Source organism: Bufo gargarizans, chromosome 2 (genome assembly GCF_014858855.1).
Source record: "Bufo gargarizans isolate SCDJY-AF-19 chromosome 2, ASM1485885v1, whole genome shotgun sequence".
Classification (NCBI taxonomy): Eukaryota; Metazoa; Chordata; class Amphibia; order Anura; family Bufonidae; genus Bufo; species Bufo gargarizans.
Window position 1 is genome coordinate 720877503 of NC_058081.1, and position 22785 is coordinate 720900287.

Genomic DNA, 22785 nt, shown 5'->3' on the forward strand with positions numbered 1-22785 from the left:
GATACAGTGCACCCCTCACTCCGGCCTCCAGTCACAGGGTGCAATACCCACCTCTGCCCCTATAGATACAGTGCACCCCTCACTCCGGCCTCCAGTCACATAGTGCAATACCCACCTCTGCCCCTATAGATACAGTGCACCCCTCACTCCGGCCTCCAGTCACAGGGTGCAATACCCACCTCTGCCCCTATAGATACAGTGCACCCCTGACTCCGGCCTCCACTCACATAGTGCAATACCCACCTCTGCCCTATAGATACAGTGCACCCCTGACTCCGGCCTCCAGTCACATAGTGCAATACCCACCTCTGCCCCTATAGATACAGTGCACCCCTCACTCCGGCCTCCACTCACAGGGTGCAATACCCACCTCTGCCCCTATAGATACAGTGCACCCCTCACTCCGGCCTCCAGTCACAGGGTGCGGTACCCACCTCTGCCCCTATAGATACAGTGCACCCCTGACTCCGGCCTCCAGTCACAGGGTGCAATACCCACCTCTGCCCCGATAGATACAGTGCACCCCTCACTCCGGCCTCCACTCACAGGGTCCTGATCTGCTCTGATTACCGGTGCAGTCATTTTCTGGGTCTCATCCTGTTGGGGTCTGCAGATGATCCGCTCACTGGAGCGCCCACCTCATCCCATGTCTCCTCTCCATATGGCTCATGTAGGTTCATGGAAATCTCTTCCCGACAGAGATTTTTTTTCATTGCTTAAATTACAGTGTAGGCCGCCCGGGGAGAAGAAACCTATTAGACTCTGACAGCTCGGCACGCTGTAATTTCTTCTATAAATACCGATCTGGTGGAAGGTATCAAAACCTAGAATGAATCCGCCATACGTCTGCCTGCTCGTCTTCTAATCACTCGGCCTGGATATTTCTCTGACAACTGTTCTATGGCCGGAAAACTGAGAACCGTGAGTGACGCTGCTCCGAGAAAATCTATACACGGGCCGGTGTATACTGTCCATAATAAATAGTAATCAGTATATACCGCCATCTATAATACATACTGTCATTAGTATATACCGCCATTAGTATATACCGCCATCCATAATAAATAGTAATCAGTATATACCGCCATCTATAATACATACTGTTATTAGTATATACCGCCATCCATAATATATAGTAATTAGTATATACCGCCATTAGTATATACCACCATCTATAATACATACTGTCATTAGTATATACCGCCATCTATAATGTATACTGTCATATACTATCCATTTATAATATATACTGTCATTAGTATATACCGCCATCTATAATATATACTGTCATTAGTATATACCGCCATCTATAATATATACTGTCTTTAGTATATACCGCCATCTATAATATATACTGTCATTAGTATATACCGCCATCTATAATATATACTGTCATTAGTATATACCGCCATCTATAATATATACTGTCATTAGTGTATACCGCCATCTATAATATATACTGTCTTTAGTATATACCGCCATCTATAATATATACTGTCATTAGTGTATACCACCATCTATAATATATACTGTTATTAGTGTATACCGCCATCTATAATATATACTGTCATTAATATATACCGCCATCTATAATGTATACTGTCATTAGTATATACCGCCATCTATAATATTTACTGTCACTAGTATATACCGCCATCTATAATATATACTGTCACTAGTATATACCGCCATCTATAATACATACTGTCATTAGTATATACCGCCAACTATAATGTATACTGTCATATACTGTCCATTTATAATATATACTGTCATTAGTATATACCGCCATCTATAATATATACTGTCATTAGTATATACCGCCATCTATAATATATACTGTCTTTAGTATATACCGCCAATTTATAATACATACTGTCATTACTATATACTGCCATCTATAATGTATACTGTCCATTTATAATATATACTGTCATTAGTATATACCGCCATCTATAATAAATACTGGCATTAGTATATACCGTCATCTATAATATATACTGTCTTTAGTGTATACCGCCATCTATAATATATACTGTCATTAGTGTATACCGCCATCTATAATATATACTGTCATTAGTATACAATACCGCCATCTATAATGTATACTGTCATTAGTATATACCGCCATCTATAATATATACTGTCATTAGTATACAATACCGCCATCTATAATGTATACTGTCATTAGTATATACCGCCATCTATAATATATACTGTCACTAGTATATACCGCCATCTATAATATATACTGTCACTAGTATATGCCGCCATCTATAATATATACTGTCATTAGTGTATACCGCCATCTATAATATATACTGTCATTAGTATATGCCGCCATCTATAATAAATACTGTCATTAGTGTATACTGCCATCTATAATATATACTGTCATTAGTATATACCGCCATCTATAATATATACTGTCATTAGTGTATACCGCCATCTATAATATATACTGTCATTAGTGTATACCGCCATCTATAATGTATACTGTCATTAATATATACCGCCATCTATAATATATACTGTCACTAATATATACCGCCATCTATAAAGTATACTGTTATTAGTATATACCGCCATCTAGAATATATACTGTCACTAGTATATACCGCCATCTATAATATATACTGTCACTAGTATATACCGTCATCTATAATGTATACTGTCATTAGTATATACCGCCATCTATAATAAATACTGTCATTAGTATATACCGCCATCTATAATATATACTGTCATTAATATATACCGCAATCTATAATATATACTGTCATTAGTGTATACCACCATCTATAATATATACTGTCATTAGTATATACCGCCATCTATAATAAATACTGTCATTAGTATATACCGCCATCTATAATATATACTGTCATTAGTGTATATTGCCATCTATAATATATACTGTCATTAATATATACCGCCATCTATAATGTATACTGTCATTAGTATATACCGCCATCTATAATATATACTGTCACTAGTATATACCGCCATCTATAATATATACTGTCACTAGTATATACCGCCATCTATAATATATACTGTCACTAGTATATACCGCCATCTATAATATATACTGTCACTAGTATATACCGCCATCTATAATGTATACTGTCACTAGTATATACCGCCATACTGTCTTTAGTATATAGTGGTTGTCTATAGTAAACCTCTGACTCACTTTTTATATTCTCTTCATTAGGATTCAGTTTGATGTAATATTCTGTATGATACGAGGCCCTGGACACGTATGAAGCACACGTCACGTGTGTCCCCTGCATTATTATTTCATGTGTGTCTGTAATAAATGATGGAGCTGAGATCCCGGGACGCTGGAATCCATCACACTCCTCACCTCTGTCCCTGAGCTTACTGTAATCTGCAGCCATGCATTATTCATGGCCGGCCACCTCTGGTCACTGCGGGATGGTCCTGCTGAAAGGCCGGCGATGGATGTTTTTGTGTGGGCTAAATACCCAACATGCATAATGGATGATTTATCACGGACTCCATTGTCCATGTGTTATACTGCTGCCTGGGTCCTCCTGATGGCGGCTTCACATGGAAGCTACACCTTCCCTTGTAGGTCAATCTTATCGTCTTAGGAGAAGAAAGGCTAAGTAGGAGGAGGTTTTATAGCAGGGGTCAGCACTCCAGCTGTTGTGAAACTACAACTCCCAGCATGCAATACATGCTCTGCTGTTCTTCAAATTCCTATAGAAGAGGAGGATTCTGGGAGTAGTAGTTTTAGAACAGCTGGAATGCTGAAGGTTGCTGACCCCTGCTATAAAACCTCCCCTCATACTTAGCTTTTCCTCTCCTAAGATGATAAGATTGACCTATAAATTGTCCTTTTGGACACCTATGCCACTGGGAAGGTCTGCAGAATGGACCCTTTGGCACCTAGGGTCTTAAGTAAAATACAATAAGCCCATTCCTCACATTTTATTGTCATTCATTCTCTATTGTCCAGTATGGGCTTCAACATTTCATGCATGGAGTCATCGGGTTAGAGGGCTAATGAGCTATGAAGGATCTCCTCATGGGAGGGGCTTCTTCCTCATGGGTGGTCTTACCTTCAGAGGAGCGCTGACTCCCACTTTGATTAGGCACTGGTATAACGTATATGGTGATCCCTGTTTTAGGGTATACCGAGAACAGGAAGGTCCTATAACAGATCCAAAATGATTCTTCCACCTGACATTGGATGTTGATTGTAAGCTCTTCCTCCGAGGGGCTATCTTTTGGCCTTCTATCCAAATATAATAATCTACCCTCTTGTAGACTCAACAACAACGAGGAAGGCTTTTTGTGTAGAAAGGAGAGAAGTGTGGCCTAGCTAGGACTAGTGTGACACCCTGCCCTCAGAGAAGTGGCATAGCATTTCTCCATAGCAAGTGTGCCACCGAGAAGGTCTGAGGAAGTGGAATATTTAGTGTTAGGGTCCTCGGTAAAATAAAGTTACTGTAGCCCTTCCCTCACCATTGTCATTTCTTCTTTGCTTTTTTGGACTGCCACATTTCAAGCAGGGAGCCATCATGCTAGACAACTAGTATGTGACATAGGAAGGATCTCCTCATGGGAGTGGCTTCTTCCTCATGGGCGGTCTCACCCTAGGTGGATTTTGTCTTTTTATAAACACTATAAACAAGCAAAGGGTTGTGCTGCTCCTCAGTGTGCATAGGCAGGACTTTTATTTCATTGACTTTAACGTAAGTTGCATGCAACACATGAGTTGAAAGAAAAGAAAACACAGTTCTCGTTATGTCGCTTTTCCCCGACTTGCGGACACGTTGCAGGCGAACCCTTACCTACAGCCGAGGCTGTTTCTGTAGAAATAAGGCAAAGTGGTGGCCCTGCTAGGATCAGGTTTATATCCTGCCACCAAAGAAGTTGTGTAGCCTTCTATAGAAAGTAAACCAATGCAGAAGTTAAAGATTTGGAGCCTCCAGTCTTAAGTTAAACATATAATAAGCCCATTCCTTCCATATTGCCCTTTATGGACTGCTTGATTTTCAGCATGGAGCTATCAAGAAATTAAACAATTTATGTCGCAGTACATAAAATATGAAGGAACTCCTCCTGGGAGTGGCTTCTTCCTCGTGGGCGGTGAAGAATCAGTAGCGTCTCTCTTTTTACAGACACAATAAACAAGGAAACTTTGGGTGGAGCAGCCAAGTGTTAGTCCCTACTCTGCTTAGTCAGGGTTAGGCCTCTTGCAAACGACCGCATGTAATTTGTTGTATTTTGCGGTCTGCAAAAAAAACGGATACGCAAAAAATACGGATTCCATTTTTTACGGAACATCTGGCCCCTAATAGAACAGTACTATCCTTGTCCGTAATGCAGACAATAATTGAACATGCTACGGAAACAGAATGCATACGGAGTACCTTCCGAGTTTTTTTGAGCATCCATTGAAATTAATAGTTCCGTATACCGAACACAAAAAAACGGAACGTAAACGGGGAAAAAAAGCGTTTGTGTGCCAGAGGCCTAATGATGGTATAATCCACCACAGGGAGGACACCCATTTTTTATTTTGATGTCCCTCTTTATGGATATGCCTGATCTCTAACATTGCAGTAACTTTGGAGAAGAAAGGCCTGTTGTGAACTGGTCTCATGGGGTACAAAAAAGGGGAGAGGGCGATATAAATAATCCAAAATCATTCCCCATCATAATGCTGACGCCCCATTCACTTCTCTTGCTCTTTAACCATTTGCAATGATCTGCCTTTGAACCTTGACCAGGTTGACCCTCTGCCCCGAAATACTATAGTCTTCTTCTTTGACAATTATGCCACGTTGACCCTTTGGTACCCAGGGTCTTCAGTAAAATACAATAAGCCCATTCCTCACATTTTACTGTTGGCCAGTATGGGCTTCAACATTTCATGCATGGAGTCATCAGGTTAGACGGCTAATGAGATGAAGGATCTCCTCATGGGAGGGGCTTATTCCTCATGGGCGGTCTAACCTTCAGTGGAATCTCTCTTGTTACAAGAAAAGGTTGGTGGTGCGTCCAAGTGCTGACCCCCACTTTGATTAGGCACTGGTATAACGGTATGCAGTTGTGGACCACTACCGGGAGGGTGCACTTATTATAACATTCCTGATCTGTAACAATGGCTGCCACTTATTGGACGTTCCTTCCGAAATGACAGAACTCCAGCTGATTTCTCGCTCATCCAGCCCTATGGTAGACGCTACTTAAGGACGCCATGTGGTTTAGCGATGCGCCAAAATGTTGGCAACAAAAAGTTGCGACCCATGGCTGAGGAACGCCTGTTCCACGGATGTAATGCACGGTGCTGCACTTATGTCCACGTTGGACGCGTCCTGAGCCGCGCCACTCTTCTTGTGCCGTATTTTCTTTCCTTTTTGCACCATTTTTTCCAGTCTAATATTTCGCACCTGAGCCTCGCTGATGCTGGGATTACGGCAACACGTGCGGTTTAAATTTCTCTGTCATTTCGGGGAGTTCTATAAATATACATAAATTTCACTGAGACTTGCAGCAAACAAACATCAAAACGGCGCCTCCGAGGCACGACCGGAGGTAAGAATACCTCCTTGTATATCCGTGTGTTCGCATTATGTCTGAAATGCAAGTTCCATATCCAAACATATATCCCTGGCGAGTCTGAGCGGCTGCAATCACATCTCCTATCGCCTCCCCGCATCTCGCATTAGCTTCCTGAGCCACTGAGATAAAGAGTGGATTGTCAGCCACGCGGAGTTCCTCCTCACTGGTTTTCTACAGCGACATGTTGGGGGCTCAGGTATCAAAGCGAAAAGGGAAGAACGGCGCAAATAACCAGCAAAAGAAAATAATTGCCATTTTTTGAGCAATTTTTTTTCTGGAAGCTGAGATATGGGGAGCAGTTTGCAGTGACGTGGAGGAACTCTTCCCTTACGAAGAAAGCAGCGCCTCTAGAGAAAGTATGTGAGAGGACCCCGTCATATACCGTAGCATTCTAAGAGCGCCATATGTTGTGCCAACTGCAATACTCAGCCCTGCTACTTCACAAGCTCAGCTCAGCAATATCATTCCAACACAACACTGCTAAATGACGCAGACTTAAAGGGGCTTTAAAGGGGTCTTCTCACCACCAATGTCAGGACCCGCACCTATCTCCAGAACAAAGCTCCCAAAGAGAACAAGAACTCACTGCGCATGCGCAGCCGCCCTCTATTCATTTCTATGGGAGTGCCAAATATAGCCCAGTGCTGCACTCGTCTAGATATGAATGGAGAGCATACTGCGCAAGCGCAGCCGCTGCTCTATTTAATTCTTTGGAACTGCCCCCAAGCCAGCGCTCCATAGAAATGAATGGAGGGTGGCCACGCATGTGCGGTTCGCTCTTGTTCTCTTTGCGGACCCCGTTCTAGAGACCCCAGAATCGGGAGCCACACCTCTATAACATTGGTGACATACACCAGCGATAGGACGCCTGGACAGTTCCAGACAACCCCTGACTTTGATTTGGGTTTCCTAGAATTGGGGTCAGACTCCTGCCGCCCCTATCAATCAGCTGATCGGCCCCTTCTCACAGCGCCATACACTTTGTAGTGGCCATGCCTGGTACTGCAGCTTTCTGAGCTACAATACCATGTGCAGCCACTACTAAATGTATGGCGCTGTGCCTAGTATACAATGAACGCCTGTGCCGCAGTTTACTGTGCGGTGAGGGAAGCAGAAATCTAACCCCCCCATGACCTTCTCCTAAGAAGAGGCCACCAATATCAATGTCCTGACAAACTGCACAGGACAATGTGTGAATCTCAGCATTAGTCACACACAACGTCCGACAAACTCTGCTCTGCTACATCAGGCAAACTCAGCCCTTGAACATCTGTCGGCCCAGTTCTCTTCCCTCTATGGGTGGATGCACACACGCCAGATTTTGGTGCAGAAACTTCCACGACTGTCTCATTCGTTCTAACTGATTTCCAGACGGCGCGTGAACCCACCGGAGTTGTCTCAGCTCTGCTACATCGGGACATCTGTCGCTGACATGGATCTGTACGGATAGGTCCTTGTATCCCCGTGTAGCGGTCCCGTGGCTCGGGGGGGGGGGGGGGGGGCGGACGCCATTCTTGTTCTCGACTTCTAAACAATGCATTTGATGCATAAAGTGTTTGATACCCGGTGACAGCGGCGAAGAGCGAAGCGTCCGCGAATCTTATCCCTGCAAGGAGAGATTTCCTCTGACAGAGACATGAATTAACAGGAGAAGGCTGCCACATCCACTCCACCCGTCATGTCGACAGACGTCCCGGTGAGGTCATCTGATGGCCGTACATATTTCATGACATTCCAGATTAAAATTACACCGAGCTATAAAACCGCCGGGAGGATTGTGACATTTGTCTTCTAATGTCAGGTGGAGACGACGTAAGACGGGAAAACTATTTCTACGGAGGAAACATGGCCGCCGTCTTGGGTTTCCTTGCTAGACCCTCGTATCTTCCATGTTGCCATCCTAAGGCTACATTGTGTCCGGTCCTGTCCTAAAACAAGTCTGTGCAGCGTGGCGAGGCAGTCTACTGTATGGCTGGCGTTGTGAAGGCAATAGTCGGTCAGTCGCATCACTACGAGACCCCCACAGATCCTGATAATGAAGGAGCTTCTGCACTGATTTAGTGCTCCGGGCCATTCAAATCAATAGAGCGGTGCACAGTGGGTGGTGGTGGGTGTTGTGCTTCCTCCGGGACCACCACCCATCTGCATTAGGATATCGGAATACCCCTCTAAAGGGGCCGTTCATACAATATTCAGCTTACGCCGCCCCATTAACCTTCTGCCGTATGATGGAGCCCCTACTGTCCTATTGTCCTAAGTGCTGTAAGGGTATAACTAGAGGGGCCCTTGTGCCTGAGGGGGCCCGACAGCTCCCTGTTACAGTATAGCCATCTGGGGGATCCTGCTGCACATTTGTATTGGTCCAAGGCTGTCTGACTTGAGTTACCAAAGGAAGGGGGTTACAGGGTTACCGCCTTCGCATCGTCAACCATCCTCCGTTGTGTTTTAAAGGACCCCCCCACAGATGAGCGGCTAGAGCCAAGACATGAAGGAGGATTGTGCGGTAGATCCTTGGATTTGTGTGTCATAAAGATGTAATGTTTGTTTTTCAATGAAGCTCCTGGATGGCGTCTCAGGGCTCCTTGGGTCTCCTCCGACATCAATCACCTGTGATGATTACTTCACCAGGTGAGTCCAATTAAAGGAAAGCCCCTTAAGAAGGACGTTCCACATTATTAAGCAGGCCGCAGGTTTCCATCAATATGGGAAAGAAAAGTGTCAAATAACGCAAAGCCTTGGACAAGGTAAGAAAACGTAAACGTGACCCTCGCACTGTGGAGAGATCTGTGGCTGGTTCAGAGCACAGACGGGTTCCTGCAGATAAAGGCAGAGCGAGGAAGGTTTCTGCCAGACAAATTCATAGGATCAAGAGCAACAAACTGGTATCTGAAGCTGCTGGAGCCTCTGGAGTCCCGCGAACCTCAAGGTGTAGGATCCTCCAGAGGCTACAATAGGGCCACCCCTAACCAGTGCTCAGAAAAAGAAACGGTTGCAGTGGGCCCAGACATACACGAAGACAGTGCAGTGCAACCCTGGATGGTCCAGGTGGATGGAGTAGTGGATGGCCACCATGTCCCAAGAAGGCTACAACGTCAACAAGGCCAGAATCATGGGAGAGAGAGCTGATAGGCCCATTTAGGGTCCCCTGAAGGTGTGAAAATGTCCTTGGCAAAGTATCTATAGTTTCTGACTGACAACTTTCTTCCATGGTACAAAAAGAAGAACCGTGCCTTCCAGAACAAATTCATCTTCATGTTCACAAGAAGACCTCTGAGCATAGGGCATAAATGGAGAGAAGCTTGTGGTGTGGCCACCATTCTGCCCTGACCTCAACCCTATGGAGAACCTTTGGAGTATCCTATGAGGGTGGGAGGCAGTTCGCATCAGGACAGCAGCCCTGGGAGGCTATTCTGACCCCCTGCAAAGAAATTCAAGCAGAAACTCTCCAAAAACTCCCAAGTTCAATGGATGCAAGACTTGTGAAGGTGACACCAGAGAAGGGTCCTACGTAACTTGGCCCGTTAGGATGTTTCTGATTGAAATAGCTTTTGATTTCAGTAAATGTGACCTCCTAAAGCTGCCAATTCAACAAATGATCATTTTCAGTTCTTTACAACCTATAAACTCATAACATAATACAACTAATAATTTGGAACAGCGCATTTTGAGATTTTTTTAATTTGTGAAAAAAATATTATCATTGGGAAGTTTGTTCAATAAAATTAAACGGTTGAAGACTTGAGAATTATACTGACCATCATTTCCATTGACCGTTTAAGAAAATCAGATAAAAATATCATTTGCATTATAATCTGGAAGGCGGCGTATCGTCAGGATCAGTTTGTCAATGCACCTCCGTTTGGCCACCAGATGGCGTCGCACTGATGTAATGCAGCCCCATAGAATGTAACAACTTCCACATGTTGCCATTTGGCCCCTGTGTTATTTGTAAATTAGGATTCTATTGACAAACAAGCCTCTGATATCAGATGTTCCCTAGGAAACCATCAACTTCAGTCTTGTGAAGCGAGCGGTTCAGGACGTAGAACAGCGGCGGCGGCGGCGGCGGCACGGGCAGATTCCCTGCGAGTAAATGAAAGAAATGAGAGGATCTAATCACGACCTGAAACAAAGCATGTTGCCAGGCTTGCAGCATTGGCGCATTAATCTGCGACAGGGGAGGTTTGGGGCCTTCAGACGTTTATGTCCTTCCTCGGAGGGTTTTATATAGGTTGCCGCAAAGCTGCTGTGTAATCACACAATCAACCGCCATTCGTCTTCCCCGAGAATGACCGATGTTTTTCCATCTGAATGTGCGTCGGTTCCTTCGCATGGTCCCATAAACCAGTCACCCCATCCCCCCTCTCCTTCCCTTCACTGGTTTACTGTCTACATCACAGCTATCGCCTGCTGTTAGGTGGCGGTATTAATTCTTTCCTCTTGTAAAAGTGCCATCTATTTCTTTCCAGCAGTGTGTAAAAATAATAAAGTTATGGTCGCTTTTATTAGCCGTAATGTCTGCCGCCATAAGGTCTTAATAAGGAGGTTACGGCATTTATTTCAATATATTCCAAGGCTGGAAGCGAGAAGATGACGTTTGACAGGACGGTCTTGCCGCAAAGGAGACCTGATCAATGCTTCCTCCGCGCCATGAGCGCCGCCGCTGCACGTACCAAGGGTAAGGGGTCGCTCATCCTTCCCAGTCCGACATTGATTTCTGTGACAAAGGAGCATCATTTTCTTATGAGTCTCTATTTTTTTTTTACACCTGCCCAAGTATTTCTGCTCCACCGGCTGACAAAGGAGCCATTATGAGCGAGCGAGACGGATAGCGCTCCATCGAGTGTCTTCGGCTCGCTCTCACATTTCCCCTCAAATCTATGCAAATTCCCAGTAAACAGAAGTCCATGAGACGTCCTCTTGTTAACAACGCATTTCAGTTTACTGGTTATAAGCACGTTACTGGGAGACAACCAATATGACCGCCATTGCAACGCCAAATTGAGTTGTCGCTAAGCCTTTTATGGCCGCTGTGATCTATGAGCTCACAGTCATTCTGGGGACCACCGTGGGCTCAGAGGGAGTAGCAGAGTTAGTGGAGGTCATCTAGACTTCCCAGACATGGACAGAAGAACATGACTCAAGGTTTTGTATCTCCTAGTGTTTTTTTTTTATAGGTCATCTTCAGTTACACCTCCTCCATTACAAGGTGAGACCCTGGCACCGCTGAGGACGGTGGAGGACGCAGGGAGTAACAGTGTAATAGCCGGCATCTCATGGCATGTCACCCCCTTCGGCAGCCAGGCGGTCGGGGGGACTCGGTTCAGCTGCTGTCCTGTGGGTACATTTGCTTTCTCTCTAGTCTGACATCTGTTGGGCAAACAGCGAAGGAATAATTGTATTTGTCTCTTTTGCAGGGGACTAAGAAACTGAGATACTGACAGAGGAGGAGGAGGAGGAGGAGGAGGGCTTGTGTGTTCAGAGATCCCTGCAGACCTCCAGAGGGTGTGAGATAATGTCTAGAGGTCAATCTCATAACAGGGAAGAATAATCCTAGATCGGATTGTAAGAATTCCAGTAACACATCATCTTCTTCTCCTCATCTTCTTCTCCACATCTTCACATCATCTTATTTTTGTACCATCATCATCATTATCTTCTGCACATCATTGTCTTATTCTCTCTGCACCAATATGTTTGTTTCTGCATCATCATCATCATCTTCTTAGCTTCACATATTTGTTATCTTCATCTTCTTCTCCACATCATCTTCTTCTTCCTCTCCACATTATATTTTCTGGATTATCTTCTTCTCCACTTTTCTTCTTCTTCTTCTTTTTCTTCTTCACATCAGCTTCTGTATATCATCTTCACACTTTCTTCTTCTCCTCCACATCATCTTCTGCACGTCTTCTCTATTACTTCTTTTTCAAATCTTCTTCTCCACATCCTCATCTTCCTCTTCACCTATTTTCCTTCTTCTCTTGATCTTCTTCAAATCTTCTTCTCCACATTCTCATCTCCCTCTACACATTTTTGATTTTTCTTCACATCTTTTACTTCTTCACCATGACTATTCTCATCTTCTTCTCCTCCTTCCTTACAGCTCAGTGACTGTACAGAATTCGGCCAGTTTTGTGTCTTGCATCCTTCCATTTATATAGTCTGTGGTCTTACTGAACCTTCAAGAGATTGTCCAGGTTTTTACAAGTGATGGCCTCTCCTCAGCATAGGCCGTAAATACCTGATCAGTTGGGGTAGAAGACCCTGCACCCCGCCCATCAGTCGTTTCGGATCAGGTCCTGAGTACAACCCCTGTAGAGGGTTATGTTTTTTTAGATAAGACATTTTTAAACCCGAGCCCCCCATCCAGGACCCTCATCTATTAGCCTGAAGCTACAACCAGCACCTCTGTCCATGGAGGACATTACATGCCTGAGCATTACACGGATAGACAACTGATTACAGGCACCATGTAATGCTTCATTTTCCCTGTGGGGGCGCTGCAGGAAATTTGAACACTTGCCGCTGGGATCTGTGGAGGTCCCAGCAGCCGGATACCCTACAGTCCGCGGATTGTCCAGTGGTGATTTCACCCATGGAGAATTAAAATATAGAAGTCCCATTCACTGACAGCAAGCAGAGATCTTGAAAATAGCAAAGAACTGAAACACCGAGTTGTGCAACTCTTCATTATGTAATGATTTACGTTAAAACTGAAAATGCCGACCTACAGGATTTTGGGTGTTTTACCAGTTGCGCCCAGCAGGGGGCAGACCTTGAATATCTTGAACTATCCATTGTATATAATAAAAGAGGCGCAGATATGCGATACGGCACTAAACCGTAGCGGACATATCACCGCTAATTCTTCAGAGCAGACGCAGGGCTGAGCTCGTCAGATCCAGGGAAGCAGAACGTGCCAGATGTAGCAGAGCTAAGCTTGTTGGGCGCTGTTGAGTCGATTTTCTTTTTCAAGCGCTGCAGCGTGGTAAAGGCTAAAGCACACATCCGGCTCTGCTACATCCGCAGTGCTGTGAAGGAAAGGTTAATCTTGCCCTTCCGCCTTGCATTAGCTTTTCGGCCGCCCCGTGTTCAGCCTTTAATTCCCTTGTTTCTGCTGCTTTCCAATCTGCTCGGCAGTCACAATGGAGCCCTGAGCCTCCCCCGGCAGCCGCTGCGCTCCCCGCGGCCCCTGGCTTTGTGACTCTCCGGCAGAGGCCGGCGGGCTACCTCCATAATGGATGAAGGCCTATTGAATGGGCCGCAGGCTAATTCCTGGCACTGAAAGGACCCTGGCGCTATTTGTGTTCCAGGGCTCGCTGGGCCGGAGGGGGCACTTACTTTTTATTTCACAAAACATGGGTCTATTGAATGGAACGGTAACTGAGGGAGACGGCGGGGGCCACGGGGCGGGGGCCACGGGGCCGGCTCCATGCAGGACATCTATATGTAACTCATTCACTGCCATGTAATCAAATCTTTAACACAGGTTTCCAAAAACGACCCGCTGTTCTTCATGCCATATAATGTCCATCTCCAGGACTGCAGCCATTGAATAGCGCCACCTAGTGCCAACGATGAGAACAGACCTTATTGAAGGGCATGATGTCGGGTCTGCCTGGACCTCCACGGGGGTCTCGGACAGTGTGGACCCCCTCTACTTCAGCCTGCTGTGGGGGACTATAGTGGGACTGGGCGGGTCACTACTGGCACTGTTATATGTTGGGCACTATAGAGTGGTTTTATTTAAGAGCCGAATTGGCAATTTCCCTGGAAACTACCCCATCTATGAGCTTTCTTCACCCCAGCCGCCCCCAGACACTATATGGCAGTATTATTACCCACTGTATGGTACCTTTATCTTACACTATATGGAGGTATGTGTGGTACTGTTACTGCGCAATATGAAGGCATTATTTAGACACTGTATGGTATAGGTACTTTGCACTATATGACGGTATTATTTAGGCACCAAGTGATACTTTTACTTGTCATTTTACAGAGGTATTATTTAGATGTACTGTTACAGTGCTTTGTGCTTTATAGAGCTATTATTTAGGCACTGCATCGTATAGTTACTTTGCACTATATGACGGTATTATTTAGGCAGTGGGTGATACTTTTACTTGACACTTTATAGAGGTATTATTTAGGCACTATATGTGACGGTTACTTTGCACTCTATGGAGCTATTATTTAGGCACAGTATGGCGGTATCATTTGAGTCATTTCTCTTCATTTTCTTCCTTTCAAGAGAATGTGAAAGACTCCAGAGATTTTTTTGCTCAGGGGCCCTCACTAACCGCTATCAGCCATGTTGGGGAACGTATGACGGTACATTTAGCTGCTGTTATTTGGGACAAATGTTTCTAGAGGCCTTTGTAAGTGCGGTATAAGGTCCCCCTATGGCTTTAATACTTAGGTGCTGTACGGAGGTTTTGTTAAGGAATAGTATGGAAGTGTTATGCAGGCACTGTATGACGGTATTATCCGGTAAAATGTTAAAAAAAAATTGGACACCACATTACATGGTATTTTCTGGTCCCTGTCTCTGCGTATTACTGTATGACGGAATAGTGTTAGTTTATTTATTGCAAAGAAAAAAAGGGGGTCAGTCAGCACATCCCAATGCGCAGGTGCGAGCTGCCGTGGCTGAAAAGACAAAGAATAAAATATACAATGTAACAGCACTCTGCAAACCAAATAAAGTATAAAAAAGTATTTTAATGCTGATGCTAGGCTTATTAAAAAAAATTGAGATACTTGGCAAATGCATTTTGTACAAAATTATTTGGGCCCGTCTGCCACACGTCAAGGCGATCTCTGTAATACAGGAACCTAACACTACACTACCTGTTATGTGCCATGACGGCCACCATAAAATTCAGGGAGTGCAGGTTCCAAATGCATGCTGGGCCCGCCTTAATTTATGTCATTTTTGGTGCCAAAATGGGCTCCATTAAATCCAGGGAATGCAGGTACCAACATGTATGCGGAGCCCACTCCACACCTCTCTCGAATGCAATGAGAGTCCACCCTATACCTCTCACCAGGAGAGGTGTGGAGTGGACCCAGCATGCATGTGGAACCTACGCTCCCTGAATTTTATGGTGGCCGTCATGGCACATAACAGGTAGTATTTAGTGTTAGGTTCCCGTATTACAGAGATCGCCTTGACGCTGTCAGACGGGCCCAAATAATTTTGTACAAAATGCATTTGCCAAGGATCTCATTTTTTTTTTTTTTTATAAGCCTAGCATCAGCATTAAAATACTTTTTTTGTACTTTATTTGGTTTGCAGAGAGCTGTTACATTGTATATATTTTTTTTTATATTTTTTTTTAGTTTATTTATGTATTACGGCGTTGCCTGAGCACCGTATGGCAGTATTATTCACTCTATGACACAGTGATTTGAGCATTACCTTTTAGTTTTATTTAGGAACCATATGGCAGGATTAATTGGGTGCTGTATGGCAACACATGGGGAGGGGGGGGGGCGGCATTTCCTGCTCTTGCCCCGGACGCCGTCCTTGCCCTGGGTGTTTGGTTTTATAGACATATGATGTATATTCAGATTCCGTGCGCCCGGGGCCGCCGAGACGGGATGTGACTTGCTTGGATGCACCAAGTCGGCATCAAACTGTCCCTGGAAACTGTTAAATTGATGGCAATTATATTTTTCATTAACCGCAAAGAGCAGATAATAAACGTTTCTGAGTTAATTAAAGAGAAGCTGCTTAAAAGTAGTAAATATCTGCATATTTCATGCTCCGTGACGCGCTGGAGACGGCGGCCAAAGTGTCCGGGCTCTGTGTCCAGTCCAGAGTCATCCTCTGATAAAATCCTATGGACCCTGACTGGTATGGCATCTTTCTGCGCGACTTCACTGACCCTGACTGTGTAAGTGTCAGTCTTCACTGTTCTGTTAGAATTCTATTCATGAACCAAGATGCTCCAGATGAAGAGAGCTCTGCTGTACGCTCCCCCCCTAATAACTAAGTGCTGCAGGGCATGAAATCTCAGCCCAAACCACCAGCCGGATGTTTTGTTAGAAGCTGAGGCAGTCACAGGGAGAGAGTTCAGCAGAAAGGGCACGCCCCCTGAGCTATGATAATGAGTAGACATGAGCGAATCGAGATCCCGCTCCGTACAGTATTACAATGTATGGGCTCTGATGAGCTGAAGTTATTTCTTCGTGAAGTCTCACGAGACTTTGTATAATAACTTCAAGAATAAATTATTACTGTAAGGCCTCATGCAAACCGCGGATCTGCAAAAAAACGGAAGCCGTCCGTGTTGCCTTCCACAATTAGCGGAACGGGCGCCGGCAAAATAAATGCCTATTCTTGTCCGCAAAGTGCAGACAAGCATAGGACTTGTTATAATTTTTTAGCGGGGCTGCGGAACGGAGCCACGGATGCGGACAGCACACGGAGTGCTGTCCGCATCTTTTGCGGCCCCATTGAAGTGAATAGGTCCGCATCCGAGACGCCAAAACGGCGTCTCGGATGCGGACCCAAACAACGCTCGTGTGCATGAGGCCTAAAAAACATTGGAACAGATTTTTATTTTTTTAACCGAATGGTCTTCGGATGTACCACCCGAAGTCGATTCACTTATCTCTAATAATGAGAGAGCTGCAGCAGAAAGGACACGCCTCCTGAGCTGCAGTAGAATGGACACGCCTCCTGAGCGGCAGCAGAAAGGACACGCCTCCTGAGCTGCAGCAGAAAGGACACGCCGCCTGAGCTGACGCAGAAAATACGCCTCCTGAGCTACAGCAGAAAGGACGCGCCTCCTGAGCTACAGCAGAAAGGACACGCCTCCTGAGCTGCAGTAGAAAGGACACGCCTCCTGAGCTGCAGCAGAAAGGACACACCTTCCGAGCTGCAGCAGAAAGGACGCGCCTCCTGAGCTGCAGCAGAAAGGACACGCCTCCTGAGCTGCAGCAGAAAAGACGCCTCCTGAGCTACAGCAGAAAGGACGCGCCTCCTGAGCTACAGCAGAAAGGACACGCCTCCTGAGCTACAGCAGAAAGGACACTCCTCCTGAGCTACAGCAGAAAGGACACGACTCCTGAGCTACAGCAGAAAGGACACGACTCCTGAGCTACAGCAGAAAGGATACGCCTCCTGAGCTACAGCAGTAAGGAAACTCCTCCTGAGCTACAGCAGAAAGGACACGACTCCTGAGCTACAGCAGAAAGGATACGCCTCCTGAGCTACAGCAGTAAGGACACGACTCCTGAGCTACAGCAGAAAGGATACGCCTCCTGAGCTACAGCAGTAAGGACACTCCTCCTGAGCTACAGCAGAAAGGACACGACTCCTGAGCTACAGCAGAAAGGACACGACTCCTGAGCTACAGCAGAAAGGATACGCCTCCTGAGCTACAGCAGTAAGGACACGCCTCCTGAGCTGGCAATCTAGCAGAGCAATAGGAGCAATGAATGGGGAGATCTCTGGACCCATGGGAGGTGCAGGGCCGGTTCACGTTTTGTTAGAGAGAGGTCGTCATGTCCTATATGATGTCTAATTTTCATTTTTTACATTAATCATGTTGTATCTCCTTTGTCTACACAATAAATGCCTTTGGCTGAGGTCAGACAACGATTGTCTCCAGGGGACACACCCAATAATGATTCCCTATTGTACAGCAATCCCCTCAACAGATGTGGCAGGCCTGAGCTTCTCAATGCTGTTGAGCTGATTCTTGCTGCAGATCTGTAGCCCTGTTCATACTGATCTCCCTGTTTCATGAATACAATACTAGAACTGCAGTGAAGACTGACACTGATTAGGATCTCCTCTATAGTAGTGTCTGCTTTTATCCATCAGGTTTTCCTCACTTGGGGAGGGGGCACAATTGCTATGAATCGGCCTGTAGTCAGCGACCAGAGCCCCGGCACGAGGAGGTCTAGATGCAGACGGAACGTTCCTCGGCTCTCAGCTCTGATTTATGGATAATTTTCCATTTGTGATATTATATGACGGAAAGAAATAATAGCTGCAATTTATTACAGTTTTATACGGTTTTATTATTGCTCCATTTAAAGTCGTAAACCATTTTTTTCTCAAGACCGCGTCCATAAGGGCGCACTCACACAAACGTGGTTCGGTTCCGCATTTTTTGCATCTCGGATGCAGACCCCTTTTTTTAAAGTGGGCCGCAAAAGATGCGGACAGCCCTCCGTGTGCTGCCCGCACCCGTTGCTCCATTCCACGGCCCGCAAAAAAATAATAGAGCATGTCCTACCGCCGACAAGAATATTTCTATCATAGCGCCGGCCGCAAAATGCAGAACGCACACAGCCGGTATGTGAGGTTTGCGGATCTACAAAACCCTCCGGTCGTGTGAATGCAGCCTTACTCATATAAGATATATTATGCCATATACTCCAGTCACATCCAAAGCAAGAGGCACATTTGTACTGATTGCTGCTTGGGATCTTCTAGGGTTTATCCCTGTAGGGGGCGCTGCCATCTGTGCACTACTAACACAACAGGAGACAAAGAACCTTAAATGTAGCTTTGGATGTGACTGGAGTACAAGACAATGTAACAGTGTAATTGTATAGGTTACAAGTGACGTGTGCTTTTAGAGGGAAGCTGTTACCCCAATTTTGGACCATTTTGTACAGTAGTGTAGTGCTGCAGCATCTATATCAGGAGTCCTAAATCAGGACCCTGGAAAACCCCTTTAAGCGGTGGGCTACTGCGCAGGCACATTTGCTGGAGCTGGAGATGCACCTTAAAGGGAACCTGTCCCTCTGATTTTAGACTATTATCTACAGTGATACATGAGTTATGCCACAGATATGGAGTCCAGATCACTAGTTTTATTTTCCTACTGATCCCCCCCAGTGCTCAGAGCTGCACTGAAATACACAGTCCGGACTGCTGCGCAGGCGCACAGGAGTCCCCTCTATTATGTTAGTGCAGCAGTCCGGACTGTGTATTTCAGTGCAGCTCTGAGCACTGGGGGGGGATCAGTAGGAAAATAAAACTAGTGATCTGGACTCCATATCTGTGGCATAACTCATGTATCACTGTAGATAATAGTCCAAAATCAGAGGGACAGGTTCCCTTTAAAAGGCATCTCCAGCTCCAGCAAATGTGCCTGCGCAGTAGCCCACCGCTTAAAGGGGTTTTCCTGGGTCCTGATATGGATGACTTCTCCTCAGAAGGGGTCATTAATATCTGATAAGTAAGGGTCCGACACCCCGCACCCCCTGCAGGAACGGGAAGCACAGCTCCGTTCACAGCCTAGTGGCCGAGTCTGGTTACTGCAGCTCAGTTACCATTAAAGTAGATGGAAGCTGAGTTGCATGTCCGGCCATTACGGAGGGGCTGCAGGGAACAGCGGAGAGGAGGGGTGCGGGGGTCCGACCCTCACTGATCGGATATTAATATATCAGGAGCCTGGAAAACTCCTTTAAATCCCTTTGGTCCTGACTATGAGTTACATTATGGCCTATCCTCCAGTCACATCCAAAGCTAAAATAAACCTTTATGCAATTTGGGATTTGTCTAGAATAATTAGTGTTGAAAAATTAGATTTTGGCTGCTTCGCCTAAGCGCATTTCTTTGTAAGCAGGGGGCGCAATGACGGGGAGCGGTGATCGCGCCGCTCCACGTCATTGAACCCCTCAGATGCCGCATTCATTGCGGCCTCTGAGAATACGGGCACATGCTGCGGACCGCAATTTGCACGGGCGCCGCCGTTTTTTTCTCTCTCTTACATACAGACGCTGCAAATGTGAAGTTAGAGAAACATGGCTGCTTTCTTCCCAAACAGCGCCACGCCCGTCCTCAGGTTGTGTGCGGTATTGCACTTTAGCTGCATTCGCTTGACTGCAATATCAGACACAAGCCATTTGTCACAGGAGGGGCCTCCTGCAGCCTTCCAGTCAAAAAGAAAGCAGCAGAATTGTCAACGCAGCTTTAGATGTGACTAGAGCGTCAACAATGCGGCGATATTGACGCCGTCAGCCATTTTTTCCTGGCTTTCTTGCGCTGTGTCATCACAATGCTGGGTCAATAGGAAGAGTCGGCGTTCTGTCAGTAACCAAACAAACCCCATTATGTTCCGGCCGCAGCTGCCGACTTCTATGGGCACCGGAATCCGGAAAAGACTACAAACATAGAAAAATAAAAAGTGAGCGTCCATTGTGCGTGTGTACGAGAGACGGGAGGGTGGCGACCCCGCAGCTGTTCTCATGGGCGGTATTACTGCGGTATTGTTGTCTGGGAGAAAGGAAAATCAGAACGTTCTTTCACGCCAAGGACACTTCTGCGCGGCAGAGAAACGCTATCCAAAAAAAACGTGCGTACCTAAAACATGACGCAAATTCACACGTACAGATCCGTAACAGAAGATCATCCCATAATAACATACAATTCTGTGAATAGAATTCCAGGGCAGCAGTAAATACTGACACACAGGTGAGCAGGGAAGTACGGATTGTATCTCCATCCATATAACTATATCCTTCCACGCGGTGCGTTGCGCGGTCAGTTTCTTTGCAGGCAAGCTGCTCGCGCTTGATGCGGTTTTGTGATGCGGTTTTTGCTAAACCGCGGTCAAATCCGTGCGGTGCACTACTGCTGCGTGTGCGCAGTAGAAATGGGTGTGGCAATGGTCTATCATAAGAGGGCGTTCACATGCTGCAGCCAAGTCGCTGCTTTCTGCAAGATTAGAGTGAAACTGGTAAAACGCTGCCGGGATTTCACAAAAAGGTGGAACTTTGACACCATTTTTATGGTATTTGCATCAAATTCATTTGGACCCCAACATGTAAATTAACCCAAAAGATCCTGGGGCTAGAAGATCCCAATGGTACGAGCTCCTTAGGCCTCTTGCACACGAACGTTTTTTCCATTTACGTTCCGTTTTTTGCGTTCCGTACACGGAACTATTCATTTCAATGGAACTGTAAAAAGAAACAGAAGGTAGTGCGTATGCCTTCCGTTTCCGTATTTCCGTTTTTCCGTTCGAAGATGGACTGTTCTGTTAGGGGCCGGCTGTTCCGTTCCGCAAAATACGGAATGCACACGGACGTCATCTGTATTTTTTGCGGATCCGTTTTTTGTGGACGGCAAAATACTGAAAAAGCCATACGGTCGTGTGCAAGAGGCCTAAAAGTTCTCTGGGCCTCCTCAGTCACAGCGGCATCGAAAGCAAAAAAACACGGACCTTATATCAGATGTTACTTTAGATGCTGCTACTTTGTTACTTTAAGTTACTTTCTATTATGTTACTTTATGTTTACTGTGTGGTATTTTTTACTTAGTTCTCTCATTATGTTCACTTTATGTTACTATATATTATGTAATTTTATGTTATTTTATGTTTATATTACTTTATGTTATTTTATGTTTTTGTTACTTTGTTATGTTACTTAAATGATGTTATGTGACTATATGTTGTTACTTTATGTTATGTTACTATATGTTATGTTACTATATGTTGTTACTATATGTTATGTTACTATATGTTGTTACTTTATGTTGTGTTACTATATGTTATGTTACTATATGTTGTTACTTTATGTTGTGTTACTATATGTTATGTTACTATATGTTGTTACTTTATGTTATGTTACTATATGTTATGTTACTATATGTTGTTACTATATGTTATGTTACTATATGTTGTTACTTTATGTTGTTACTTTATGTTATGTGACTATATGTTGTTACTTTATGTTGTTACTATATGTTGTTACTTTATGTTATGTTACTATATGTTGTTACTTTATGTTGTTACTTTATGTTATGTTACTATATGTTATGTGACTATATGTTGTTACTTTATGTTATGTTACTATATGTTGTTACTTTATGTTGTTACTTTATGTTGTTACTATATGTTATGTGACTATATGTTGTTACTTTATGTTATATAATTCTGTTTACTTTATGATTTGTTATTTTATGTCTATGTTATGTTACTTTGTTACTAGGGATGAGTGAATCCACTTTGGACGCTTCCTCCGAAGTTGATTCGCATAAATACTGCACGGAGCGGGAGCTGTACACTACTACAATGTATTGGCTCTGATGAGCCGAAGTTATTACTTCACAAAGTCTGACGAGACTTCGTGTAAAAACCTTGATACAGAGCTCAGGTTCGGTTCTAAGGTTTTCTACAGTAATAATTAATTCACAAAGTTATT

The 22785-nt window shown here is 44.9% G+C and overlaps 1 protein-coding gene across 1 annotated transcript in view; it reads right to left on the minus strand.

Annotated features, from left to right (window-relative positions):
* Positions 1-22785, minus strand: part of IGLON5 (IgLON family member 5) — a 414181-nt gene that overhangs the window by 118375 nt on the left and 273021 nt on the right. The window lies entirely within an intron of this gene.